The 25,054-nt window shown below is 47.8% G+C and overlaps 1 protein-coding gene across 1 annotated transcript in view; it reads right to left on the bottom strand.

Annotated features, from left to right (window-relative positions):
* Window positions 1-6,460, bottom strand: part of LOC142488014 (tyrosinase-like) — a 31,198-nt gene extending 24,738 nt beyond the window's left edge. Inside the window, exon 1 of the mRNA XM_075588342.1 lies at window positions 6,395-6,460. The gene's annotated coding sequence lies outside the window, so the exon portion shown is untranslated. The remainder of the gene's footprint in view (window positions 1-6,394) is intronic.
* Between the last annotated feature and the right edge of the window lie 18,594 nt (window positions 6,461-25,054).

Raw genomic sequence — 25,054 nt, forward strand, 5'->3', positions numbered from 1 at the left:
GCTTGTTAAGCAGGATAGCATGATCAACAGTATCAATCGCCTTTGCAAAATCTAGGAATATTGCACCAGTGAGTTGTCCTAGTTCCATTCCAAACTGGATTTCATTGCAAACTTTTAGCAGGGTAGTTACGGTGGAGTGTTTGGGGCGAAAGCCAGATTGGAATTGGCTAGGAAAATTTGACTTGGTATAGTAATCGCTTAATTGGAAGTGAACAAATTTTTCAATGACTTTGGATAGTATTTTGAGAAGAGATATTGGCTGTAGCTTTAGACAGTGTTTTTGTCCCCACTTTTGAAGATTGGAACAACTCTGGCAGTTTTCCAGGTCTTGGGAATATATATAGAAGCAATTGGTTTGGCAATGGCTGGGGCACCAAGTCTTAGGAACTTAGATTGTAGTAAGTCAGATCCACATTAGATGCTTAGTTTTAATTTGAGGAGCGCTTGTGTAATCTCCTCTTCGGATACTGGGACAAATTGAAAAAAATATGGTATTGCAATAAATATATGCTAGAAAAAAATGTGCAAATAGCACACAGCAGCGCACTGTCAAAAATAAGGAATACAGGTGTATAAAAAGTAAATGAGGATTTATTGCCCAATCAAATTGACAAACGGGGTAAGGACCCTCCTATGCGTTTCGCACAATTGTGCTTTATCAAGGTGTAGAGGAGTACTCCTTGATAAAGCACAATTGTGCGAAGCGCGTAGGAGGGTCCTTACCCCCTGTTTGTCAATTTGATTGGGCAATCAATTCTCATTTACTTTTTATACACCTGTATTCCTTATTTTTGGCAGTGCGCTGATGTGTGCTATTTGCACATTTTGTTCTAGCATGTTGACCTTCATTGGTGGCTGGACACGCCACTAAGAGACTCCATTTGGTGTTAAGAGTGGGCAAGACACAAGAAGAATTTCTGGATTCGCAACAAGGGCTACTTATTTGGGTGAGTGTTTTTCAGAACTTTATTTATTATTGTCTCCAATGAGGCACAGTGGAGGGGGTTTATCTTCCATCCACTGTTTCCTTCAGGAAGATATTTACAGGTTCATTGGAATTACTACCTCACCCAGTAGCTTACCCACGCCCATAGAAGCTTATGTCTCTTCACAATCTGGGTATATTTGTACTTTGGTTCCGGGCTTTTTAAGAGCACACATTTTCCCATATATGTTTTGCAATAAATATATAAAAGTTATAAAAGTTATGTTAATTTAATAACTACCTATTAACATATATTTACATCTGTTTATAAATTAGTTCGTTAGAATTTGGTTTGGGTCAAAGTGACCCTATATGTAGAGGTGCTGTGTGTATGTAGAGGTGTTGTGTGTGTGTGTAGAGGTGCTGTGTGTATGTAGAGGTGCTGTGTGTATGTAGAGGTGCTGTGTGTATGTAGAGGTGCTGTGTGTGTAGAGGCGCTGTGTGTGTGTAGAGGTGCTGTGTGTGTGTAGAGGTGCTGTGTGTATGTAGAGGTGCTGTGTGTATGTAGAGGTGCTGTGTGTATGTAGAGGTGCTGTGTGTGTGTAGAGGTGCTGTGTGTGTGTAGAGGCGCTGTGTGTATGTAGAGGCGCTGTGTGTATGTAGAGGCGCTGTGTGCATGTAGAGGCGCTGTGTGTATGTAGAGGTGCTGTGTGTATGTAGAGGCGCTGTGTGTATGTAGAGGCGCTGTGTGTGTGTAGAGGTGCTGTGTGTATGTAGAGATGCTGTGTGTATGTAGAGGTGCTGTGTGTGTGTAGAGGTGCTGTGTGTATGTAGAGGCGCTGTGTGTATGTAGAGGTGCTGTGTGTGTGTAGAGGTGCTGTGTGTATGTAGAGATGCTGTGTGTATGTAGAGGTGCTGTGTGTGTGTAGAGTCGCTGTGTGTATGTAGAGGTGCTGTGTGTGTGTAGAGGTGCTGTGTGTATGTAGAGATGCTGTGTGTGTGTAGAGGTGCTGTGTGTGTGTAGAGGTGCTTTGTGTATGTAGAGGCGCTGTGTGTGTGTAGAGGTGCTGTGTGTATGTAGAGGCGCTGTGTGTATGTAGAGGTGCTGTGTGCATGTAGAGATGCTGTGTGTATGTAGAGGCTCTGTGTGTATGTAGAGGCGCTGTGTGTATGTAGAGGTGCTGTGTATATGTAGAGGTGCTGTGTGTGTGTAGAGGCACTGTGTGTATGTAGAGGCGTCGTGTGTATGTAGAGGCGCTGTGTGTATGTAGAGGCGCTGTGTGTATGTAGAGGCGCTGTGTGTGTGTAGAGGCGCTGTGTATGTAGAGGCGCTGTGTGTGTGTAGAGGCTCTGTGTGTATGTAGAGGCGCTGTGTGTATGTAGAGGCGCTGTGTGTGTGTATGGAGAGGCGCTGTGTGTATGTAGAGGCGCTGTGTGTATGTAGAGACGCTGTGTGTGTAGAGGTGCTGTGTGTATGTAGAGGCGCTGTGTGTATGTAGAGGTGCTGTGTGTGTGTAGAGGTGCTGTGTGTATGTAGAGGCGCTGTGTGTATGTAGAGGCGCTGTGTGTATGTAGAGGCGCTGTGTGTATGAAGAGACATTGTGTGTATGTAGAGGCGCTGTGTGTATGTAGAGGTGCTGTGTGTATGTAGAGGTGCTGTGTGTATGTAGAAGCGCTGTGTATGTAGAGGTGCTGTGTGTATGTAGAGGCGCTGTGTGTATGTAGAGGCGCTGTGTGTATGTAGAGGCGCTGTGTGTATGTAGAGGCGCTGTGTGTATGTAGAGGCTCTGTGTGTATGTAGAGGCGCTGTGTGTATGTAGAGGCGCTGCGTGTGTATGTAGAGGCGCTGTGTGTATGTAGAGGCGCTGTGTGTATGTAGAGCTGCGCTGTGTGTATGTAGAGCTGCGCTGTGTGTATGTAGAGATGCTGTGTGTATGTAGAGGTGCTGTGTGTGTGTAGAGGTGCTGTGTGTGTAGAGGCGCTGTGTGTGTGTAGAGGCGCTGTGTGTAGAGGTGTTGTGTATGTAGAGGTGCTGTGTGTATGTAGAGGCGCTCTGTGTATGTAGAGGCGCTGTGTGTATGTAGAGGCGCTGTGTGTGTGTAGAGGCGCTGTGTGTATGTAGAGTCGCTGTGTGTATGTAGAGGTGCTGTGTGTGTAGAGGTGCTGTGTGTGTGTAGAGGTGCTGTGTGTGTGTAGAGGCGCTGTGTGTATGTAGTGGCGCTGTGTGTATGTAGAGGCGCTGTGTGTATGTAGAGGTGCTGTGTGTATGTAGAGGTGCTGTGTGTATGTAGAGGCGCTTTGTGTATGTAGAAGTGTTGTGTGTTTGTTGAGGTGCTGTGTGTATGTAGAGGTGCTGTGTGTATGTAGAGGCGCTGTGTGTATGTAGAGGTGCTGTGTGTTTGTTGAGGTGCTGTGTGTATGTAGAGGCGCTTTGTGTATGTAGAAGTGTTGTGTGTTTGTTGAGGTGCTGTGTGTATGTAGAGGTGCTGTGTGTATGTAGAGGCGCTGTGTGTATGTAGAGGCGCTGTGTGTATGTAGAGGTGCTGTGTATGTAGAGGTGCTGTGTATGTGTAGAGGTGCTGTGTGTGTGTAGAGGCGCTGTGTGTATGTAGAGGCGCTGTGTGTATGTAGAGGTGCTGTGTGTGTGTAGAGGTTCTGTGTGTGTGTAGAGGCGCTGTGTGTATGTAGAGGCTCTGGGTGTATGTAGAGGTGCTGTGTGTATGTAGAGGCGCTGTGTGTATGTAGAGGCGATGTGTGTATGTAGAGGCGATGTGTGTATGTAGAGGCGCTGTGTGTATGTACAGATGCTGTGTGTGTATGTAGAGGCGCTGTGTGTATGTAGAGGCGCTGTGTGTGTAGAGGCGCTGTGTATGTAGAGGTGCTGTGTGTATGTAGAGGTGCTATGTGTGTGTAGAGGCGCTGTGTGTATGTAGAGGCGCTGTGTGTATGTAGCGGCACTGTGTGTATGTAGAGGTGCTGTGTATGTAGAGGTGCTGTGTGTATGTAGAGGTGCTGTGTATGTAGAGGCGCTGTATGTATGTAGAGGCCCTGTGTGTATGTAGAGGCGCTGTGTGTGTGTATGTAGAGGTGCTTTGTGTATGTAGAGGCGCTGTGTGTATGTAGAGGAGCTGTGTGTATGTAGAGGAGCTGTGTGTATGTAGAGGAGCTGTGTGTATGTAGAGGTGCTGTGTATGTAGAGGTGCTGTGTGTATGTAGAGGTGCTGTGTGTATGTAGAGGTGCTGTGTGTGTAGAGGTGCTGTGTGTATGTAGAGGCGTCATGTGTATGTAGAGGCGCTGTGTGTATGTAGAGGCGCTGTGTGTGTGTAGAGGCGCTGTGTGTGTGTAGAGGCGCTGTGTGTGTGTAGAGGTGCTGTGTGTGTGTAGAGGTGCTGTGTTTATGTAGAGGTGCTGTGTGTATGTAGAGGTGCTGTGTGTGTGTGTAGAGGTGCTGTGTGTATGTAGAGGCGATGTGTGTATGTAGAGGCGCTGTGTGTGTGTAGAGGTGCTGTGTGTATGTAGAGATGCTGTGTGTATGTAGAGATTCTGTGTGTATGTAGAGATGCTGTGTGTATGTAGAGGCGCTGTGTGTATGTAGAGGCTCTGTGTGTATGTAGAGGCGCTGTGTGTATGTAGAGGTGCTGTGTGTATGTAGAGGCGCTGTGTGTATGTAGAGGTGCTGTGTGTATGTAGAGGTGCTGTGTGTATGTAGAGGCGCTGTGTGTGTGTAGAGGTGCTGTGTGTATGTAGAAGCGCTGTGTGTATGTAGAGGTGCTGTGTGTATGTAGAGGCGCTGTGTGTATATAGAGGCGCTGTGTGTATATAGAGGCGCTGTGTGTATGTAGAGGCGCTGTGTGTATGTAGAGGCGCTGTGTGTATGTAGAGGCGCTGTGTGTATGTAGAGGAGCTGTGTATATGTAGAGGCGCTGTGTGTATGTAGTGGCGCTGTGTGTATGTAGAGGCGCTGTGTGTATGTAGAGGCGCTGTGTGTATGTAGAGGCGCTGTGTGTATGTAGAGGCGCTGTGTGTATGTAGAGGTTCTGTGTGTATGTAGAGGCGCTGTGTGTATGCAGATGTGCTGTGTGTATGTAGAAATGCTGCGTATGTGGAGGCGCTTTGTGTATGTAGATGCGCTGTGTGTATGTAGAGGCGCTGTGTGTATGTAGAGGTGCTGTGTGTATGTAGAGGTGCTGTGTGTATGTAGAGGCGCTGTGTGTATGTAGAGGTGCTGTGTGTATGTAGAGGTGCTGTGTGTATGTAGAGGTGCTGTGTGTATGTAGAGGCGCTGTGTGTATGTAGAGGTGCTGTGTGTATGTAGAGGTGCTGTGTGTATGTAGAGGCGCTGTGTGTATGTAGAGGAGCTGTGTGTATGTAGAGGCTCTGTGTGTATGTAGAGGTGCTGTGTGTATGTAGAGGCGCTGTGTGTGTGTAGAGGCGCTGTGTGTGTGTAGAGGCGCTGTGTGTGTGTAGAGGCGCTGTGTGTATGTAGAGGCGCTGTGTGTATGTAGAGGCGCTGTGTGTGTAGAGGCGCTGTGTGTATGTAGAGGCTCTGTGTGTATGTAGAGGCACTGTGTGTATGTAGAGGCGCTGTGTGTATGTAGAGGCGCTGTGTGTGTAGAGGCGCTGTGTGTATGTAGAGGCTCTGTGTGTATGTAGAGGCTCTGTGTGTATGTAGAGATGTTGTGTATGTAGAGGTGCTGTGTGTATGTAGAGGCTCTGTGTGTATGTAGAGATGTTGTGTATGTAGAGGTGCTGTGTGTATGTAGAGGCGCTGTGTGTATGTATAGGCACTGTGTGTATGTAGAGGCTCTGTGTGTACAGGTATGTAGAGGCGCTGTGTGTGTGTAGAGGCGCACTGTGTGTGTATGTAGAGATGCTGTGTATGTATAGGTGCTGTGTGTGTGTAGAGGCGCTGTGTGTGTGTAGAGATGCTGTGTATGTATAGGTGCTGTGTGTATGTAGAGGCGCTGTGTGTGTGTAGAGATGCTGTGTATGTATAGGTGCTGTGTGTATGTAGAGGCGCTGTGTGTGTGTAGAGATGCTGTGTATGTATAGGTGCTGTGTGTATGTAGAGGCACTGTGTGTGTGTAGAGATGCTGTGTATGTATAGGTGCTGTGTGTATGTAGAGGCGCTGTGTGTGTGTAGAGATGCTGTGTATGTATAGGTGCTGTGTGTATGTAGAGGCGCTGTGTGTGTGTAGAGATGCTGTGTATGTATAGGTGCTGTGTGTATGTAGAGGCACTGTGTGTGTGTAGAGATGCTGTGTATGTATAGGTGCTGTGTGTATGTAGAGGCGCTGTGTGTGTGTATGTAGAGGCGCTGTGTGTGTGGAGGCGCACTGTGTGTGTGTATGTAGAGGTACTGTGTGTATGTAGAGGTGCTGTGTGTATGTAGAGGTGCTGTGTGTGTGGAGGCGCTGTGTGTATGTAGAGGCGCTGTGTGTGTATGCATACAGTAGGTGCAATGTTACCTGTGAGTTTCGGGTGCCTGTCTCCTCTCTGCCGTTGTCTCAGGACTGGCTGCTCTTAGCACTGTGCTCCTCAGGTTTATAAGATCAGGTGAGCGGTGTCAGGCTTGTATTCATCTCAGGAACACGAAGTCCGAGAACATTTGGAAAAACACTGATTCCTCCCAAACAGACCACATGTTTCAGGAATGATTGATGGATCAAATGATTGATGGACCGTTATTACAGGTGTTACAGTTAGCTTTAGTGCTGTAATTACTCACTACAAGATGAAGTAACAAGGAAAGGAACTCACTGAATTCATTAATATGCAAGACATCAATCCCGATTAAAATAAAAATTAACCTTCCCAGTGCTATCACACACTGGCCCAGAGCCACAGAAGGTGCTAAGCTTTAGTCCTACTCACAAGGAATGGGAGGAAAGGCGTTCTAAAGCTCAGCACTAGAGAGGGAATTATTTTCTAAGTGATAATGTAGAATGTTTTACCTGTAAGATAAAGTGAGGAAATGTTTCTAAGTCCAGCGCTTAAAGAATAAAAGCGGCTTTTTGCTAACTTTTGTTTGGAAGCTCCTAGCGCTCTGAAACTTGCTGTGCGCATAGTTCAGGAAGAAACATATAAAACGACCATACCGCAATTTTGAATGAATGAAAGTCATTAAACATGATAGGCATATTTGGGCTTTCATTCAGAACACTGAAGACAGGGAAACACTTAATTGATTATATCACTCCACTTAGAAATGCGTCTAGGGAATCACTGTAGATGAGCCTAGAGATCAGCAGCTCCGGACTTCTAAGGCAACCCACTGGCTTGCTGCCACAGTGTCTGTTAAGTCCGGAGTTGAAAGTCTCAAAGCTCCTCAGGTGTTATTTTGGGAGGAATCCCTCAAGTACCCCCCATCCTAGTGTAAAGTCCGGGCAGTTTGGCAAATGGTTGCCAGACCAGACTTCCTGTCGCCAGGTAGAGGGGCTGGGTCTCATATGCTAAGAAGCAAAGGGTGCAAGGTTCGTGCATGGCCTTAGCAGAATGAGAAGCCCCCTCTGCCATGTGACTGAAGTATTGGCAACTTCGGGATAGGTGGGAAAAGTTATTCCCACGGAGAGATTTTTTACCCTGGTTAGGTATTGGGATTTGAACTTTATAAAAAACCCTGCAGCCCATCGGTGCTATCCCCCCTTTTTTGTTTTAGTATGTTTTTATTTTAACCATGAAGTCCTAATAAACTTTTTTCAAAGGTATTTCATTTTTTCCTCTGTTGTATATGTAACGGTTGTTCTGGCCTGACTGACCCACCCAATCTCACATTGGCTCTTGTGGTCTAACCAGTCCCCATTACATGGTCGTGTCTGGTGGTGCACCTTTTGGCAACAGGACTCCTGAGTCTCCCGCATGATGGTGTTTGGGGATTGCCAACCCAGACAGGCAGCTGAGGTAGTGTGCTTGAGTCCTACCTACATACAGTGCAGTGCCTCCACCTCATCAGGATCTCTGCGTCCGCAAGGAGATGGTTCCGATGAGGAACTCCTTCTTGGTGGTGCCTTCCACTGGAGAGTAACTTCACACTCACACAGTGGGGTTGTCTTTGAACAGGGCATCTTTATTGTAGCTTGGTGGTATGGGCCAGCTGCTCCTTGCAGCAGTTAGCTCAGCCACCCATCTTGCCGTGCTGTCCCTTAGAAAGGTACGCCCTCCCAATGGAGTGGGATCCCCTCTCCCCTCAGGGAGATCACCCCTGTGCCAGGTCCCTGGACACAGTGTGGCCTTGTCAGGCTTGATGCTACTTGACGTAGAAATGGGCCACTAGTTACTGCATTAGTGGGCCCTTTACTCACAAGTCTCAACCCAGACTTATTCCTTCCTCCAACAACTAACTTTTGGCAGTGCTGTGCCTGATATACTTCAGGAACTGGCACCTCTCTGATGTCACTAACGGTGGACTCAGAGTAGGCAGCCACTCCCCTCCATGTATATGACACCTCACCAGGGTGTGAGGACAAACCTCCATGATTACTGCTGGCAACCCTGTAACTTACCAGGCTTACTGCCAGCAGGAGAGGAACTGCAGACCATTTTACAGCATGGCTACATATACAAAATCCCTACCAAGTGTTTCAAACATACCTTCGTTTATTCGTATCTCCCACCCGGTACAGATCAGATGTCAATATCCCCATCAACTACACCATACGCTTAACTGCATATCACAGCTGCTGTTTAAACTCCAAACTACGGACTCTATGCACTAAGCGCCGAAAAAATGCATTCGGGAAGTGTTCCCTATCGGCATGATTTTGGCGATTTGCCCTCGCAGTATTCAGTAAGGGCCGAATCCATGCTGATCCCTGCTGAATCACTGCGAAAGCAAAACACAGATGAGCCGGTGATAAAAGAGCCTGGCTCCCGATAACCTGGCGATACGCCGTTTCTGCCGATATGTGTTTGCAGCAGAGAGAGACCCGCCGCTCTCTCAGCGCAAACATCGGCAAAATAAATGTAGCCCCCTGTAAACAGCACGGGCTATACCTATCTTCCTCCTACTGTGGTAAGTCCTGTTAAGGGCAGGCACCAGTAGTTATCATGGGTTTTCCCCCTTCCTAGCCCTGCCCTGAGTGGTAGACGCAGGCCCCTGGCTCTGCTGCAGGCACGAGACAGAGGGGAGGCTCTGCTGACATCATGAGGGGTGGGGCTGACTCTATATTTAGCAGCCACTCCTGTAAGTGACAGTTCTGTTAGTCCTGGGCGAGTTCGAGTCCGGTGCTGTCCGAGGAGTTGGAGGAGACAGTGCGGTCTCACCTCCGCAGTCGTGCAGGAGCAGAGAGAGGAGCGGAGAGACTCAGCCACTTTGAGTAGAGCTGATAGCACAATAGACTCGGTGGACCAATGCCCCTCACCCCGCGGCTGGGGGTGATGGGGAGAATCCAGTCTCCACCCAGAGGCTAACCTCTGAGGTGGGCTGTGGGGTATTGACGCCCCAGCCCAGACCATCCTGTCGGAGGAGAGACTTGGAAGAGAGGAGAGGAGGAGAGTGAATACCGGGGCTTTGCTGTTGTTGTTGTGGCTGCTGGTCGCCACTACATTTGGAGTTGCGGATCTGACCAATAAAGAGACTATACTTTTATACAAAGACTGTGTTGTGAGTTTGGAGCATTCAACCCCTGGACCAGGGAGGTTCTTCTATACAGGTCCTATCCCATATTCCTGGGAGTATAGAAGATGGAGGCGCTGCACCACTAAGAAAGCATGGAGGCTACCACCCCAGAAGCCTGGTCCTGTCTCCCCAATAACAACGCGGGAAGCTCAGGCCCCCCTGTTCCACGCAGGTAGGCACCACCACTACGCATGTAATCTGCCCTCAAGCACCCTAGACACCACCGATGAGTCTGGGGGGGGGGGGAATAAGGGTTACATAAAAACATATCAAAACAACTTTTATTCATAGTGTACATGTGCAGGGGGTCTCCGGAGCTGAACCGCATTGGTTTCAAGTCCGGGGACCCCCTGCTTCCCGAGATACAGGCCCCTTTATGAGGTCCCGGTATCCCTCTGCATTTAAATGTCCCGATCACGTGACCGCGGAATGTAAACAAAGCAGAGGGATACCAGCACCCCATAAAGGGGCCTGTATCTCGGGAAGCAGGGGGTCCCCGGACCAAAAACCAAAGCGGTTCAGCTCCGGAGACCCTCTGCACATCTACACTATGTGTAAAACACACATATAAATAAACAATCATTCCTTACCTTAGCGGATAGCCACTATGGTAATTAAGCAGCCTTAATGTATTTTTAATAATAGGGTGCGGGAGCAGGGGGTCCCCTGAGGTGAACCGCATTGATTTTTGGCTCAGGGACCCACTGCTTCCTGAGTTACAGGCCCCGGTAAGAGGCATCGGGTGCCAGTGTCGCCGCTATCTTTATAGAGCCCACGTCGCGTCTTGGACGCTATAAAGATGGCGGCGACACTGAAACCGATGCCCCAAACCGGGGCCTGTAACTCGGGAAGCAGGGGGTCCCTGAGCCAAAAATCAATGCGGTTCAGCTCAGGGGACCCCCTGCTCCCGCACAATATTATTACAATACAAAGGAGATTATAGGTGGCACACCACTGTTTTAAAGATTTTTTTTTTTAAGGAGTTTACATTTGGTGATCACCTTCCGTTGATCCTGGCGTCCCAAAGCAGATCCAAAGTAATGGCAAGATAGGAGAAAGGAAGAGGCACACAAATTGTAGTGGAATCAAATGATTTCAAATGTATTGATGCATCAGAGCTAACAGTGGTAACGTTTCAGGACAAGCAGTCCCTTCCTCAGTCCTAACACCTGGAGGAAGGAGGTGTTTGGTCTGAGGAAGGGACTGCTTGTCCTGAAACGTTACCACTGTTAGCTCTGATGCATCAATACATTTGAAATCATTTGATTCCACTACAATTTGTGTGCCTCTTCCTGCACAATATTATTACAATACATTAATGCTGCTTCATTACCATAGCGGATAGCCGCTAAGGCAATGAAGGGGTTAAGGCATAATACAGTAATGGGCAAAACTACTATTATCCACAAATGGATAATAGTGCATTTGTCCATTTTAAATACATAAATAACAATAAATACATTAAATACATATTGCACTCACTCATGTCCGGCTGCCACGATGAAGGCCATCCTCATCTTCATCCTGCCTATGCCCCCTCCGCTGCTGCAAAACAGAAACAAGAATAAAAACATCCAATGTAATGTCCCCTAACCCCTTAATCACCATAGCGGTTATTAACCGCTACAGTCATTAAGGGGTTAACCCAACCTCACCCACCACTCGGGAGGCCTACATACCCTCCCCCACTAACCCCCCACCCCGTGAGGCCTAACCACCCTCACCCACTACCCACAAGGGAGGCCTACCCACATACCCTTGGGGCCAATACCCCCTCCCCCCACCCCCAGTACCCACAATAAAAACAATATACAGCCCCACAATAAACATCATTCTATTTATTAAATACATTACCCACCCCCTGTGCCCCCCCCATAAATACATGATTTATCCTTTTACATACAGGGTTTATACCCCAGCCCCACGCGAGTCCCCGGCGGGCTGACGGGTCACCTGACAGACCTACAGGGTACCAGCAACTTGTTTCATAGAGGTTCTGGAGGCCTGTTGGTGGGTCCCGCCAAGCGCCATGGCCCCCAGGAGGTCTCCGCGGGTCACCGTGGGCCACAATTGGGTCCCCACGGTAGGCCCGCGAATGTCTGGGAGCCCCGGGTCAGACCCACAGGTGTCTGAGGGGCCTCGGGTGGTTCTCACGGGGGTCTGGGGACTCACGGGTGCTCACTACGGGTCTGCGGTGCCCCCACGGATGTGAGGCCATTCTCTGTATTTTGTGTTTCCGAGGTCTTACCCAAGTAAACCTCATTTTATTTCACTGCTTTTGTTTTGCCTTGTGACTGAGCCCTTAAATATAAATGGTGTTAAAAGCAAAAATGAAAATGACCTACCTGGCAAAAGTTCCCAAAGTCACGCATGATTCAATGGAAGAAAAAATGTATTTAGTACATACTGTAAAGAGACCGACGCATTTCACTTCCAGCTGGGACCTTGGCTCTGGCATTAAATGACGAGCGGGGTCATGTGATGTCACGTTGTCATGGTAACGTGAAATCACGTGACTCCATGGTAACATTTGACGCTGCGTTGCTGTGAAGATGCGTTGTGACAAAAAATATATATCTCTGGCGCTTAACACATATAGATGTATGTAGAAGTAAAAAATATATACAACTAGGACTGGCGGATGATTCAAATCCCGGGATGAGCTCCAGATGGTGAGGAAATCATGTACATGGAATAGAAACAAACAGAATACATACAGTAGCGTAATACTGCAGAACTATAACCAAAATAACATAAACAGACACATATGCATGACACACAATAGGACTAATGGAAGCTAAAACGAACAACAGGTGAACTGATATTAATAAAAAAAAATTTAATAAACAACACAAAATGTGTAGCACTGATAGTATTATATATCCTATGGAGTAAGTCCCACTGGTGATGCGTCGCTGAAAGCCAAGGTAAGTGAGTTACAGAGGCCTTGTGCGGTCCCCCGGCATTTAATTTAAATGCTTTGGGGGAGTGCACGGTGTGATGGGCAAGGGTAACCAGGCTTCATAATAAAGGTTACGCCCTCTAGTTGCCCTTTGGTCCCGTGGGTCCCTGGCAGCTACCCAGCACTATGAGCCAGGGGCCAGATATCTTGGCATGAAAATATGAAGTGGCCCTGCTTTCCCACTTTCCATGTTCCCTTTACCCCAGACTCATGAAACTTGCTGTGTGTAAGTTTTAGGTGAGATATTTGGGTAAGAATGTAATTCTTTGGTTTGCAGGAGTTCGGGGTCCGGAGCTACCGGTGGTACCTTCATTCTACCCGGCGTGCAGGCACTATTTGCCGGTACGTGAGTAGAATTACATCGGGGCTCACCCCCCCCCCCTCTTGAACAACACAACATTCCCTCCAGGGGTTGGGCTCGAGCCGCTTTGACCAGTTTAAGAATACAAATATTAAACTGGTTGGAGACCTACTTGAAAAGGGAAACCATTAAGTCTCCAAGAGCTTAGAACCAAATACAACACCCCAGATCTACCTCTCTTCCAGTTCCTACAAATTAGGCATTTCCTCCTGTCCATCTCTAGGAACTCAAAATTCCCAGAGCTGACCAAATTCGAGCGTTGATGTAAAAAAGAATACCAAAAACGACTAACAACGTTGATATATGCAGGGCTATAATCGGCGGGCTCCGCTCCAGACCATGGATATATGACCAAATGGGCCAGGGACCTGGGGATGGAAATTGACAGAGAAGACTGGGAAGATTTCTGGGATAATGCGACCAAAGCCTCCATTTGCACAGTCACAAAAGAAAACATACATAGAATAATATACCACTGGTACCTCACACCAGATAAAACATCTTCCCAGAATCCTCTGACCAATGCTGTAGGACATGCGGCCAGGTGGGTGACATGGCCCACATCTGGTGGTTCTGCCTGGCAATACAAAAATACTGGAAAGTTATTCAGAGGATTATTAAAGAGACCATGGGCCTAGAAATCTCTTTATGTCCCCTGGTATACCTGCTACCCAAACCAGTAGAGCAACTAAGCCATCCTATTAAGCGCCTCATATCGCACATCCTGACAACCGCCAGAGGCGCCAAAGCGGACGCCTGGAAAAGCCCATCGCCTCCATCCAGGTCAATGGTAACAAATAGAATTAACGAAGTAATGTTGATGGAGAGGCTCACTGCCTTCTTTAAACATTCCACCGAAAAATTCCACAAGATCTGGATCTAGGAATAGATCAGGATACACGGACAGGGGCTCGGGTGGACCGAGTGCCCCCCTCTTCCCCCTCCACCCCCGACCTAGGGATAGGCCTGGAAGGGTGATACATTCCCAGTGACCAACATACCTCCAGAGCATCCAGACTTGAAGAACCACCGGATGAGGTGGTCACCCCAGAGCCTTCGTCTTAAAGGGAAAGGTGTGATGTGCAAGGGTAACCAGGCTTCATAATAAAGGTTAAGCCCTCTGGTTGCCCTTTACTCCAGACTCATGAAACTTGCTGTGTGTAGGTTTTAGGTGGGATTTTTGGGTAAGAATGCAATTCTTTTGTTTGCAGGAGTTTGGGGTCCGGAGCTACCGGTGGTACCTTCATTCTACCCGGCATGCAGGCACTATTTGCCTGTATGCGAGTAGAATTACATCGGGGCTGCCCCACGTCCCCCAGACTCCTGAGTTTCAAGCCCCGATATCCCAGTCCTAAGTCCCTTGCAGTAATGAGTCCCCCCAATTTCCCCCATGTATTAAAGTATGTTTTATGATATTTGAAACATTTCTTGTAAGGCTCTATGCAGCTTGCCTGGGCTACCATTTAAGGTGCCAGCAAGTCTGCATAGGGTCTGTAGTTCAAAGGGGAGAGGATGTCCAGAGGGGTGAAAACGTTTGGTGAGCGAGGAAAGGGTGAATGGTCAGGTCCGGACTACAAAGGACACCCTGCGGGGACACCTGTTGTAGTTTCCAGACTTGGTGGAGCCGGCACTGCAGGTGGCAATGAGTTAGCAAAGGATGATGCAGCCATAGAGCCTGCTCTCTTTTTGGCTAAAATCATATTTCCCGCGCACCCGGCATTTTGAGCCTGCTGGGCACGCCTAGTCATTCTGATGTCAGCCTGGGTCTAGCCCCTTTTTCTATTGGCTGACAGGGAGGAATTCCCAGGCTCCGATTGGCTGCTCCTTCCCCCTCCATTCTGGGGATAGCCCAGCGGAGTGTATGTAAGGTGCTGACCAAGAGAGGGAGCAAGTCCATCTCAGCCAACCAATGAGGTGAGTCGATGAAGCTACGGCGGGCTTTTCAAAGTTGATCTGTTTGAAATAACAGAGTGACCGGCTGCGTTTGGAAGCCTGAAAAGTTTGCCTCAGAGAGACTAGGTCCCGTCTTTTGCACCCAAGTTCTCAAACAAACGGAGCGGTTGTGGATATTGAAGCCGAAAAGAGGACCAGGAGAACCGGGGGTTTATCCCGGTCAGGGTAAGCTCATCCCGGGCACCCTGCACCTAGGAAAGCCTAGATTTCCCCCCTAGACCCTCAGTAAGTGTATTTTTTAACTGTTCCTGGTGTATTTCTCCTTGTTGTACGTGGGTTTACCAAAATAAAACGCAATTTGTTTTTACTATCTTATTCTGCCTAATGAATGATCCCGGTAATATATAAATGGTGTAAAAAGTACCTGGTCTCCCGTGACAGGTTTTCTTCTGGTGGCAGAGGTGGGATCATTCGGCTTGGACTATAAATTCCAGCAGGGTTTTATAATACAAAGAGGAGCTCATAGATTGTGAGCTCCCAAAACAAGTGGTACACGTACGCACGATTTACATAGGACAGGAGAAAGTACTCTGTTCTTGTCACAAATGTTTATTAGGTCAGAAGAAAGAAAGAATCCCTTTAATGTGGCACTAGAAGGAGTACACCCTAATTAAAACTTAATTATAACTTTATTATAACTGATTAAAATAAATTGTTTGGAGAAACCACATACATAAAACAAACATACAAAATGTATTTAAAAGACGGAGAGGTGTGATAGGGTGTTTAGTGGAGGTGTTATTATATATAAATACCTCTCTGTTAATACTTAATAAACCCTAGGATGTGAGTGATCTCTATACTAAATAGGTATAGATACATATATATCTTTCCCCTTAAACCAAAGTAATGGAAGGAGGTAAAAGCAGATGAATGTGCTAAACTATAAGATGAAATGGTGAGGCTGAGTATAATGGTGGCTGAGTTGAAACAGCCACTACATACCTCACTGGGTATATCAAGAATATACTGTTGTAAGCTCTATTGCGACCAGTCTGTTGTGAGCCCAGCCACATTCACTGCTGATATATATTTGATCAACCCTAGGGTCTGAGTGCTCTTGCTGCCCACGGATGCAGTCTACGAAGCACTCAGACGTGACTTCGGCTCATCGGTGAGGTGTGGGCCATACACTGTCTGAGTGCTTCGTAGACTGCGTCATTAAAGGGATTCTTTCTTTCTTCTGACCAACTGTGCACATATTCCCTGTGAGCACCACCCTCCCAGCAATTTTTTGGTTTACATTCCCTCCTTGCTTGAGCAGAGTTTCAATCTGCAGCTTCCAACTGCGTGCAGATTTCCTTTCTGTTCACAAATGTTTATTGCCTAAAGGTTGATATCTCAACGATCAGGACAGTGTTGGTCCTGGGATCACCTGAGAATCATGTCTCTGTGTGAGAGTTACTGGCTACTGACAGATTGTTTGGCTAAGACTCAACTCAAGGAGGATTTGGAGCTCCACAATGTCGGACTTGCTTGCCCTCTGGCTATGGAGGCAACCGTGGCTACTCCAGCCCAGGATGTTATTTATTTATTTATAAAATGTTTTACCTCATGTTTTCAAGTATGTCCTGGACATAGTTAATATTACAAATAATACATGGTTACAAATACAGTTACATAAATGAACAGGGTATACATTATATACAATACATTGCATGCACAGTTAGAGAAGATGTATATTATAGGTGTATGTAACAGTTACAGACCAGATTAAAATGTTAGACACCCTTAGTTTTGAAAGAACTTAAACTGGTGGTGGATGTGAGAGTCTCCGGTAGGTTGTTCCAGTTTTGGGGTGCACGGTAAGAGAAGAAGGAACGGCCGGATACTTTGTTGAGCCTTGGGATCATGAACAGTCTTTTGGAGTCAGATCTCAGATGATAAGTGCTGCATGTGGCAGGGGTGAGGAGCTTGTTCAGATAGATGGGTAGCTTGCCCAGAAAGTATTTGAAGGCAAGACAGGAAAGGTGAACTTTGCACCTAGTCTCAAGTGATGACCAATCTTGTTCTTTGAGCATTTCGCAGTGATGTGTGTTGTAGTTGCATTGGAGAACTGTTGCAGGGTACATGCAACTACACACGTGGGTTTCCTGCCAAGGCTTATTTATTTAGCCTTAACAGATATACAACACACAAAACAAAAATAGCTTTTCTTCAGCAAAAACAAAACGAAACAGTTTCTCTTTAGCAGACAGTGTGTAACTCAGGCAGCAATCCCTTTTCTAAGCAGGAGACAGACAGTTTATAATTCAGTTACTTTGTTTATCAGACCTTGTATCAGGAAATCTCTTTAGCAGCAGCTTATTCCTCTCTCATAAACAACCAAGATCCACGTGTCTACAGCCTGGGTTTTAACACACCTTGATTAGGCAGCTGGGATCCAACTAATTATCCTGAGGATCCCAGCTGAAGTTAACCTAGTCAGTGCTGCACTGCAGACTAGACATAGGTTTTCAAGGCATATAACTGGTGGCTTTTATTTACCCTGTCACAAGAACGAAATGACAAATTGAATTGTAGAGAGTGTCAAGTTTGCTAAGGTGGGTTTGGGGTGCCGAGCCATATACTATGTCTCCATAGTCTATAATTGGCAATAGCATCTGCTGTGCGATACACTTTCTGACCAGCAGGCTAAGGGAGGATTTGTTCCTGTAAAGTACACCTAGTTTGGCATAGGTTTTGGATGTCAGGGTATCAATGTGCATTGGGAGTTAATTGAGAGTCAAACCATACAGGTATTTAAAACTACTAACTGGAGTTAGGGTGGTTGTTGCGTTTGTTCTGATATCCAGGGGGTTGGAGATAGAGCCTGAGATGGACACATGTTGGGATCTACTTAGTAGGTAGGACTGAAACCAGTTTAATGCATGCTTACCTATTGCAGAGCTCTGGAGTTTGTTAAGCAGGATAGCATGATCATCAGTATCAAAAGCCTTTGCAAAATCTAGGAATATTGCACCAGTGAGTTGACCCTGTTCCATTCCACACTGGATTTCATTGCAAACGTTTAGCAGGGTAGTTACGGTAGAGTGTTTGGGGCGAAAGCCAGATTGGAATTGGCTAGGGAAATTTGTCTTGGTATAGTAATCGCTTAGTGTCTGCTCTGGGGTTTGTCTGTCTGTCTCCTCTCATTGCTCTTGTTCTCTGTCCTTATAGTTTCCTGCTTCCTATTTCTCATTGCCTTTGCTTTTTGCTGTGTCTCTGGACGTGTCCAACAGGTACAGCTGAGGACCCTACACCATCTACAGTCAACACAGTGGAGGAAACAAAAGGGCATCAAGTTGCAGGAGTTAGGCTGCAGGTCAATGATGTCCGGAGGAAGCATTTGCATCCAGTGACCATCGGAGATTGCCAGGCAGCCGGCCTGATTGACTCCTGTGCTACAATTACCCTGGTGTGACCTGATATGGTTAGCCCAGGGGATCTGCTCCCTGGACCAGGGATGCAGGTCACTATGCCAGACAGGGGACCTAGGTCAATCCAAGTCACCCGAGTGTTCCTTGACTGGGGTGCCAGTCGAGGAGTGAGAGATGTGGGTGTCTTGCCAGGGTTGAATAACGAGGTGCTACTCAAAATGACGTAGGATACCTCATCTACTCTTTTGCGAGTGAAGATGCTCCTGTGGCTGCGGTCACCATCAGCCAAAGTCGGGCAATTGCCCAGGCAGGGGAGCCCACTGAAGAAATCACCATCCCCCTGCATTTGGGACCACTGAGGTCTCCACGGAGACCAGGCAGGTAAGCCATGTCACGGGAGACCAGTACTTTTACACCGAAACCACTAGGCTCACTAGCACCAGACAGGACAAAGTTGTTGAATAAAATGTGGTTTATTCTGGCATGCCAGCAGACAAAACAAAGATGTACAAAACAATATACAATACCAACTGGGGGCCTGGGGAGTAGACTCTAGCCTCGCTAGGTGCAGGTGCCTGCTTCAAGAAGGCTTGTCCTGCCCGCTTCTCGTCCAGGATATCAGAGTGCTGATATCACACACAGCAGCCCCTCGGACATGTATCTCAAGCTGATCACTGTCAAGATCCAAACTCCATCACAGAATGTCTCTGTACGGGAGGGAAGAGGTTAACTCCCTTCCCAGGCATCTAGAGACTGCACAGGTGTCGAATTTCACAACTGAATCAGGAGGTGTGCACAATCAACTGCTGATGGAGCAGGGATAAAAGACAGGAAGTGGTCAGAGACAGAGAGACTGCTTTCCTCCACAGAGAGAGTGGAAGTGAAACTTCTCCCAGCCAGGAGAGTTTGGCTGTTATGGACCCTAGGACTGAAAGAAGCAGGTCTGTGGGGTCCAGCTGGGAATCACACCAGGATAAAGATTGCTCCCCAGAACCGGCGTTCCTGAAAGAGTGAAGGAGCGACATAGAGACCCTGTGAGGATATCCCTGCAATTCAGATAAGACTTTCTGTATTGCTCCCTAAATATTATTTCATATGTTTTGGGCTGGGAACCAGGTTAATTGGCCAGCGCCGTCAGCTAGGGACCTGCTGGTGTAGTTAATTTCCCTAACTGGAATAGGATTTTATTTTATTATTTTGTTTTGCCTAAAAGGGGCTGTAGCCCCAATGTTTTGGTTGCTGTTTGGTGGCAAATAAACCACCATAGTTAAGCTTTATAGAGTGTCAATGCATCTGTCTGACCTCGCCTACAGGCTGCTCCTTTACAGTCTCTCAGATAGTCCTCTGAGGTCATCTCAACACTCCTTCCCAGAGTGTCTCTCAGTCTCTCAGATGGTCCTCCTGAGCGAATCTCCACACTCCTTCCCAGAGTGTATATCAGTCTCTGTTATCCTCTCCTGCTCTAAGATGCTCTCTGAAGGTAGATCTGATTCTCTGATCAGCAGCATATATAGCCCTCTGTGGCTATCCTTTACATGGAGGGGGCTGCTGGACAATAAGAGCATGGATTAGGTTGGTGCCACAGCAACCAGAGGGCGTGCTAAGAGCCCATCCCCATCCCTGATGGTTCACTCTTTCTCACTCACCAAATGTCTGTAACACCTCCACGCTCCCAACCATTGTCTCAATAAACATTTATCTGTAGGAACCTCAGCTGATTAAATCACAGAGTCCTCTCCATAGAAATGTACACATGCAAATCACATTAAAGTCTGCTATCTTAGAAATGAGTACATAATCCAATTTACACTTTACAGGGCTGACTCCCAAGTCACATCACAGTGCTTACACATAGATCACAAATATGAAATACATTTGGCCAAAATAAGCCTTACATAGGTGGCCAACTTACATGGATTTAGGGGTAACTAGGTGGACTTCATCCCAGTTTTGCGATGCCAGCTAGCCCTACCGTCACAAGCCAGTCCAAGTTGACACTGTGTCCTGACATCCCTGCCAAGGTACCTGTTTCCCCACCCCCTGACTTAGTGACTAAGGATGAGTGGCCGGAGCTAGGTGCCAGGTTCAGAAAAGCAGTGCGGTCTGATCCCAGCTTAGAGGGCATGGGACTTCGGACGTCCGAGTCTGCCTCTGAGAGATGGTCGGATCAGTATCTCTGGCACCATGGGCACCTGTACCGAGAGCATGCCCCTGATGCTCCAGACAGAGTATGGACAGGTAGGAGACAGCTAGTGGTACCCAGTGAGTATAGGCAGCAGTTGTTACAGGTAACCCACTCTATCCCACTAGCAGGAGATCAGGGGATTACCCGCACAAGAACCCAGCTATTGCAGCGTTTTTACTTGTCGGGGGCATCTATGCAGTGGCAGATTTTTGCCACTCCTGTGATGCCTGCCAGTGAGTAGGCAAGGTCGGCGACCGTGTGAAGGTTCCCCTGAAGCCACTCATGGTGATTGGTGACACTTTACAGAGAGTAGCAGTTGACATAGTGGGACCCCTTCTAGTCCCTAGCTGGATGGGAAAGTGCTACATCCTCACGGTGGTCGATTTTGTGATCAGGTACCATGAGGTTGTGGCACTTTCATCCATTGAGGCTAGAAAGGTAGCTGAAGCTTTAATATGGATTATCACTAGAGTAGGGTTCCCTAGTGAGATTCAAGGGGTGCAATTCTTATCTGAATTGCTCCTGTGTCTCTGGGCTACGTGCTGGGTGACAGCCCTCTTTACTGCCTCTTACCACCCCCAGACCAACGGACTGTGTGAGCGGTTCAATGATACTCTGAAGCAGATGCTGTGGGCATTTGTAGAAGCTGAATAGAAAGACTGGGATATTCATTTATAGCACTTGCTGTTTGCATTCTGAGAGGAACCACAAGAATCTACCGGGCTCCCACCTTTTGAGCTTCTATATTTGGTCGCAGGGTCCGTGGTTCGCTTGACCTATTCCGTGAGGGATGGGGAGGGGAGACTACTGATGCTGATGCTTTTGTGCTACAGTAAGTAGTAGAGCTTAGGGAACAGTTAGAGATGCTCATGGGGTTAGCACAGGCTAACCTGAAGGATGGACTGCACAAGTTGGTGACCAAGGACCTTATTCACATGACTCATAGAATAAATAATTACAATTTGAGCTTCAAAGAATACCAAGCACTTAAGGATCTCTAAGGCGATGATTCAATAATCATAAAACCCTCGGACAAAGGGGGCAATGTGGTTATCCTGGACATAAAAATATATGTGGATGAATGCCATCGCCTCCTTTCTGATAAAAAGTGTTATAAGGTACTTACTTGAAAGCTGACTGGTCAGTTTCTGAACGAACTATCTCTGATTCTCAAAAATGGGGTTGATAAGAAGGTCATTACTAAGAATGAATCTGATTTTATTTTCATCAAAAGCCCCACCATTGCAACGTTCTACCAATTTCCCAAGGTACACAAAGGCAAAAATCCTCCACCTGGTAGACCAATAGTTTCTGGGGTTGATAACCTTACAGCTAATGCCAGCATCTATTTGGACCGATTTCTACGTCCCTTCGTTGAAACACTACCTTCATATCTTAGAGATACTAAGGCTGCTCTACTCAGATTGGATGGTATTTCCATTGACACCGGCACCATACTAGTGGGGATTGATGTAGAAAGTCTGTAAACAAGCATATCTCATGACTATGTGTGGCGGGAGAGGGTTAACCAGGCCAATAATAAAGGTATTATGCCCGGCTGGTTAACCCTACACCATGTTGGAAGTGAAGGGGTTAAAATGTATTATCCCCATAATATCCTGTTTTCCCCTACACTATCGTTATTGTCCCTGTTTTGCAGCCCAGCAGTTAGCTGCAGTAGAATGAATGAATGAGAAATGTGCTAACTGTATTTGTGACACAAGGGGGAGCCTCTAGCGCTGTGCTAAGCGTTAAATTGGAGAAGTGTGCCTGCGAGTAAGTAGCTGTATAAAAGATAGGTATCAGTTTCCAGACCACAGACAGCGAAACCGCAAACTCAATTGAATAAGTGGTCTGCGGTTTAACTAAAGTACCTTCTTGCTACAATCTTTCCGGCTATCTTGTTATCCACTTAAGCTGAATTGGTGGCGCTCGTCTGTGGTTATCGATCAAAGCACGGACGGATACATTGTATGCTGGCTTGTAACCCAGACCGATTATAGGTCAAACCGCAACACACATCATAGAGCCCATTCAATTAAGTGGATAACTTGCGCTAGCAAAGAGCTAGCATTCTAATTTTTGGAGTGCAGTCAGTTACACATGTTCCATGAACATAAATATGAGTTTTATATTTGTTACATATGCAGAACATACATTTATAAACATACTGTATTTCAATGATGTTTTAATACAAAGGCAGAAACCCTTTTCTGCCGGTCCGGTAATGAGTCCATTAACATGGCCGTATGTTATGGATGAATGAGCTGAGAGATTTTTCATCTCTGGATTCAAAGGGCACCCTGCTAAGTTGGTGCCCCAGTGTCTAGGGAAGTCCGGAGTTGAAAAGCCGCAGAGACCCTAGGTGTTAGGGTGGCCGGGATATTGTTAAGTACCAGATACCGGCGTGAAGTATGGGCGCTTCATACTTTGTAGCCAAACCTCAGACTTGCTGTCACCAAGTAAGAGGTTGGGCCCAGTATGCTAAGCAGCCTAGGTGTCAAGTTAGCACATGCTCTGTGCAAACCGGGAAGCAACTTCTGCCCTCTCTGTGAGCTACTGGCAAGTCTGGGATTGGTGGGAAAAGTTATTCCCACGAGAGGATTGGGTGTGTATGTTAGGTATAGGACCCTTAACCCTATAAAGATGCCTGCAGCACAGTCCCAGTGAGATTCATCTAAGATTCCCCTGATTCAACCAAGGAGCATCCAAGTACAGCATCATACAAGGCGTGTAACTATGCCCGCACACATACAAGGCGTGTAACCATGCCCGCACACATACAAGGCCGGTAACCATGCCCGCGCACGTACAAGGCCGGTAACCATGCCCGCGCACATACAAGGCATGTAACTATGCCCGCACACATACAAGGCGTGTAACCATGCCCGCACACATACAAGGCCGGTAACCATGCCCGCACACATACAAGGCCGGTAACCACGCCCGCGCACATACAAGGCGTGAACCATGCCCGCGCACATACAAGGCGTGAACCATGCCCGCGCACATACAAGGTGTGAACCATGCCCGCGCACATACAAGGTGTGTAACCATGCCCGCGCACATACAAGGCCGGTAACCACGCCCACGCACATACAAGGCGTGTAACCATGCCCGCACACATACAAGGCCGGTAACCATGCCCCACGCACATACAAAGCGTGTAACCATGCCCGCACACATACAAGGCCGGTAACCACGCCCGTGCACATACAAAGCGTGTAACCATGCCCGCACACATACAAAGCGTGTAACCACGCCCATGCACATGCAAAGCGTGTAACCATGCCCGCACACATACAAGGCCGGTAACCATGCCCCACGCACATACAAAGCGTGTAACCATGCCCGCACACATACAAAGCGTGTAACCACGCCCGTGCACATACAAAGCGTGTAACCACGCTCGTGCACATACAAAGCGTGTAACCATGCCCGCACACATACAAAGCGTGTAACCATGCCCGCACACATACAAGGCCGGTAACCATGCCCCACGCACATACAAAGCGTGTAACCATGCCCGCACACTTACAATGCCGGTAACCATGCCTGCGCACATACAAGGCGTGTAACAATGCCCGCGCACATACAAGGCCGGTAACCATGCCCGCGCACATACAAGACCGGTAACCATGCCCGCGCACATACAAGGCGTGTAACCATGCCCGCACACATACAAGGCGTGTAACCATGCCCACACACATACAAGGCCGGTAACCATGCCCGCACACATACAAGGCCGGTAACCACGCCCGCGCACATACAAGGCGTGAACCATGCCCGCGCTCATACAAGGAGTGAACCATGCCCGTGCACATACAAGGTGTGAACCATGCCCGCGCACATACAAGGTGTGTAACCATGCCCGCGCACATACAAGGCCGGTAACCATGCCCCACGCACATACAAAGCGTGTAACCATGCCCGCACACATACAATGCCGGTAACCACGCCCGCGCACATACAAAGCGTGTAACCATGTCCGCGCACATACAAGGCCGGTAACCACGCCCGTGCACATACACAGCGTGTAACCATGCCCGCACACATACAAAGCGTGTAACCACGCCCGTGCACATACAAAGCGTGTAACCATGCCCGCACACATACAAGGCCGGTAACCATGCCCGCGCACATACAAAGCGTGTAACCATGCCCGCACACATACAAAGCGTGTAACCACGCCCGTGCACATACAAAGCGTGTAACCATGCCCGCACACATACAATGCCGGTAACCATGCCCGCGCACATACAAGGCGTGTAACCATGCCCGCGCACACACAAAGCGTGTAACCATGCCCGCACACATACAAAGCGTGTAACCACGCCCATGCACATACAAAGCGTGTAACCATGCCCGCACACATACAATGCCGGTAACCATGCCCGCGCACATACAAGGCGTGTAACCATGCCCGCGCACACACAAGGCCGGTAACCATGCCCGCGCACATACAAGGCCGGTAACCATGCCCGCGCACATACAAGGCGTGTAACCATGCCCGCACACATACAAGGCGTGTAACCATGCCCGCACACATACAAGGCCGGTAACCATGCCCGCACACATACAAGGCCGGTAACCACGCCCGCGCACATACAAGGCGTGAACCATGTCCGCGCACATACAAGGTGTGTAACCATGCCCGCGCACATACAAGGCCGGTAACCATGCCCGCACAC

This window comes from Ascaphus truei, chromosome 2 (assembly GCF_040206685.1).
Source record: "Ascaphus truei isolate aAscTru1 chromosome 2, aAscTru1.hap1, whole genome shotgun sequence".
NCBI lineage: Eukaryota > Metazoa > Chordata > Amphibia > Anura > Ascaphidae > Ascaphus > Ascaphus truei.